Consider the following 5,151-nt stretch of genomic DNA (forward strand, 5'->3'; position numbering starts at 1 on the left):
TTATTGTTCTTCCTTTAATTATTGGTTATTGTTGTCTTACAATTGGGTATCTTAGATTTTATTATCTCTTAGTACTTTTCTATTCTTTTATTTTGTGCCTTCCAAGTGTTCGATAAAATGTTTGGGTGGATTTTAATTTAGATTTTTAGGTTCTTGACTTGGATTAATTTTTTAGAGACTCTTGAGTTATCAAAAGTCTTTTGTTGATTGGTGATTGAAGATTGCCGGTTAGCTTGAACTTCACTAGAGCTAGTCTCTCACTATGAGTTGACTAGGACTTGTGGACTCAAGTTGAATGTATGCACTTGACATTCCTCCATTGGTTAGAGGTTAACTAAGTGAAGTAATTCACATTTACCATCACAATTGACGATGATAATGAGGATAGGACTTTTAATTCTCAATCCTTGCTAAGAGCTTTGTTAGTTATTAGTTTATTTTTCTCGCAATCTATATTTTCTTGTTCCTTATTTCAAAAACCCCCAAAATATACTTTTCCATAACCAATAATAAACTACACTTCCCTGTAATTCTTTGAGAGACTACCCGAGGTTTGAATACTTCAGTTAATTTTATTGGGTTTGTATTTGTGACAAACAATCTAACGTTGATTGAGGTTTAATTGTCGGTTTAGAACTCTACTTGCAACACGATATTTTTGTGAAAATATTTACCGACATTTTTCCTCCATCACAAAGTCAAGAACAAGGAAACTTTAGTTCTCCATATTCCATCTATCAAGGACCATCATCTCCTTACTCATACCAAGAACCATCATCTCTCTATTCATACCAAGAGCCATTATCCCTTTATTCACACCAAGAACCACCAACTCTCTATCCATATCAAGAACCATCATCTTCTTGTTCATATCAAGAACCATCACCTCCTTATTCATACCAAGAACCATCATCTTTTGATCTTGCCTACCAAGAACTACACCAAACAATAGATAAAATTTTGCAAAAATTTCCAACCTCGCTCCCTGCTTACTCATATAAAAAACCTTCATCACGTGAGCTTGATTTAGCATAACTCTCTCAAAATCCACAAAATTTATCTCACACTCCACAAAGCCCTTTTTAAAATACACAAAATTCATTTCCCTACAAAACTCCTTTCATACCCCCCAATTCACCCTCAATACAACATCTACATATCTACAAAATCCTTCCAAACCTTCATCTCTGGAGATGGCTATAAAACAACTCTCTCAAGATGTCAACATCTACGTTCAAGAGTCTAGGACCTCAAAAAGAAATCTAGAAGTGCAAATAGTCCAGATGACACAATCTATTGCTGAGGGAAAGGCCATGAGCTTAAAGAGTGGAATGGTGCTTAGCAAGAACAATGAAGGTCAACTTGAGGTGACAAAGGAGGAGTTAGAAGTGCAAGTGCAAGATCAAGAGGTCCCTATACTAAGTGAAATTCCAATGAAGAAGGAGATAGTGGAGGCATACAAGCCTAGGATTCTATATCCGCAAAGGCTACAATAGGTGGCAAAAGAACATGCAAAGCCCCTCTCAAAAGAATCATTGTAAACTCATACAAAAGGTAGGAGAGTAACCAAAGGAGTCCATCCTCTAGTGAATCAGAAAGCTACATAGGGGTTGATTTAATTGAACCACTAATCCAAAAAGTTCTTGATAAAGGGGTCCTTCGAAACACTGCACAACACTCAAGCCCCAAAAAAGAAGAAGAATTGGAAGAGCAAGAAAAAGAGGCCCCTGTACCAAGTGAAACCCCAATGAAAAAGGATGTTGTAAGAGAAGAAAATAATTATGGGAATTTACACTCCAATGAAGCAGAGAGTGGCATAGAGGGTGAGTTTATTGAACCACCAATTCAAGAAGTTCTTAATGAAGGGTACACTCCAACCATCACACAATACCTAAGTTTTGAAATCAAAGAAGTAAAGGCAATTAAGGAAAGCATTGAAAAGGGGATTGTGACCAAGAAACCAAAGACAATATCCATAAAAAAGAGAAGGTCAACAAAAAGTAATCCAACCCCTATCCCAACAAGTAAGGTGAATCAAGCTAATAACAATAAAAAAATCTTGTTAGGAGGAATTCAAATCTGAGGGCACTAATTTTCTCCTCTCCTCCCTTAAAGTCATTTCTTTTAACCAACTGGAGGAAGAGGAAGAAAATTAAAAAATAGGCGTCAAGCTAGTGATATTAAAAGAAGCACTTGTTGGGAGGCAACCCAATATTTGGTATCCTTTGATTTCATGATCAGTTTGATTTTTGTTTATTTTTATCCATTTTTTCGTAAATATTCTTAGTTTTCCTTGGTTTCATAGTGTTTGTGCTCATGCAAAGTGTTTAAAACAAGAATAGGAGGAATCTGGAAGAGAAACAGAACACCCTGGAGAGAATTCAATTTTGGTGCTCAGGCACTAAACGCTAGGCTAGGTGTTCAGTGCTAGAAATGGCACAAATTTCAAGAAACTCACTGTTTGGGCAGCGCTAAATGCCAGGGTGGGCGTTTAATGCTAGAAATAGGCATGACAAGTGGAGTTGCTTCTGTTTGCTTGGCATTAAACACCAGGAGCGGCATTTAGCGCCCAAGATGGCACATTTTGGTGAACGATTTCTATTTGGCCGGCGCTAAACGCGGACCTAGGTCTTTAGTGCCAGCCCTCATCTAGAAAATAATTTTTTTTTTACTTCTTCTTGCCCTTATATCACTCCCTTCTTTCTTTCGCAATATTTTTTGTTTTTACTCATCCTTGCACTTTTTATGGTCCTCCCTATTTTCAGTTTTTCTTTGCTTGGGGACAAGCAAACTTTTAAGTTTGGTGTTGTCGAGCGAGCTCTCTATTTATCTTATTATAAATGGCACCAAAGGGAGGTGAATCATCTTTATGGAGGGGCAGCCACCATGACAACTAAGAGAGTTTATTTTTGTAATTTTTGTTTACAAACAAAATCTTTTACGATTAGAATTTATTATCTTATTTTAGTTTCAAATCAAATTAGGTTAGATATAAAAGGAAAAAGATTTATCCCTTGGGGCATACTTCTCCCAGAAAGGGATCTTCTCTCTTCCGCACGTTCCACCTTCGGAACCCTTGTTTTCTCTATAAGTCATGAGCCACAAAACCTCCTTGGTTAAGGTTAGGAGCTTTGTTTATTTTAATGGATTAAGACTATTGATTTTCTATTTTAATTAATGTATTGATTCAGTTTCAAGGATTTCTTTCATTCTTCATCTTATGAATCTAGGTAGAACGCCAGTATAACCTTTATTTTACATGTGTTCTTGTGATTCTCGACAGAGCTATCTCACTTGAAAAATAGCTTGAAAGCAAATTCCTCCTAAATTGCTAATTACTTGAACTAATTGGGATACGTGACATATAATCCTCTTAGTTTTGGGTAATTAGGGTTTCTGTGGCCATAAATTAGAATTGCTCTTAACCCTCTAATCGAAATTAAGTGACCAAGACATTGGCAGTTGATTTGGTTTAGAGGAGACTAAATCACTAAGACATTAGGGTTTAGTCAATTACAGTTTGCTATGAAACGAATTTTGCATGATTAAAATAGTTGGTAAGAAAATTTAATCCGGATGAATAAACAACTCTGAAACCTTAACTGCTTTATCACATATATTTCACACCACTTTTATTGTTTGCTTTCCAATTATCTAAATTTACGGTTTAATGTGTTTTACAAATCTCAAAACACAACTTCCTGTTTGTCTGACTAAGTGAGTCATTCGACCATTGTTGCTCAGTCCATCAATCCTCGTGGGATTGATCCTCACTCACCTGAGGTATTACTTGGTACGACTCGGTATACTTGCTAATTAGTTTATGGGTATTCGAAAATCCACAACATATGAGCATTGTGAGGCTAAGTTGCTTACGACTTTGACTAAGGTAGTCATGATGATTTCTTGCCTCTTTCAATATTCACTTTGCTCTTGATAAAATAAAATGAGAGTGCCATCTATGAATGATTGAGGTGGAGAAGAGGGTTTATTGTTTGGGAGAAGGGTTTCATAATTAGAAAGTGGTTCATAATGGTGAGAATATTGAGGTGGTGTATATAAAATTGGTGGTTCTCGAGAGTATTGGTGTTGGAATGGAGATGGTTGTATGGGTGCTCGTTCATAATGGTCATAAGGGTGTGGTACATAAGGTTGGTGGTATGGTGGATATGGATTATAGGAAGGTGTTTGGTAAGATGGGCTTGTGAATAAGGTTGAGAACAATGTTGAGGAAGAGGTTCATATTGGTGTGCATTATGGGGGTGGATTATGATCATTGTTGGATGAAGAAAATTGATACGGATACCAAGAAGTCCATTCATAAGAGCGCAATTCCTCTCTCAATTGACTTCAGTCCTATAGCGTGTACCATTGAAGTTCATATTTTCTGCAATATAGTTACAACCAAACTCATAGCCAAAAGGGTGAGAATCCATAGTAAAAAGAGAAACTAAAAACAAAAGCTAATAAGAAACAATGAAAACAAACTCCTAAAACTAGCAAGAACTGTTGTGACTAGGAAAGGATAAGAATGGATGTCCATTTAATGGGCAACCCATTTTCTACGTTGAAGAGAACAAGTTCTTAGGATGAAAGAAATAAATGTAGTTTGAAAAGTAAACTTCTCTTTGCCTATAAAAGCATGATCTGAGGCAAGAGAATATACACAACAATAATAAAATCAAATACTCTCTCTTTATGTTACAATCAAATACTCTTCTCTTTATATTTCTACTACAGTTCTTTCTCTTCTTTTATTTTATAAGTATTTTAAATTCTATTTTCTATTACTCTTTACATATAATATTAATAGCAATATTAATCATCTTTATTATATTGAGATTGTAACAATAAACAAATGCGATTCTCTCTTTCTTTATTTTTAATACTTCTTTCTATCTTTGTATATATATACACAATACAACATATAATATTATTATATATATATAAATTATTATTGAGCTAATTATTTTAGTACTAGAGTCATCTATTTATACATCTTATATATCTCTTTTATTTTACAACACGTTATCAGCACGAGACTCTGATCAAATTTTTAGGAAGACTCAGGTAACAAATTTTCATTATGTCGAAGCTCTCTCATCTTGAATTCAATGCTCTTGATATATCTGGAAACAATTATTTATCATG

This window comes from Arachis hypogaea, chromosome 20 (assembly GCF_003086295.3).
Source record: "Arachis hypogaea cultivar Tifrunner chromosome 20, arahy.Tifrunner.gnm2.J5K5, whole genome shotgun sequence".
Taxonomy (NCBI): domain Eukaryota; kingdom Viridiplantae; phylum Streptophyta; class Magnoliopsida; order Fabales; family Fabaceae; genus Arachis; species Arachis hypogaea.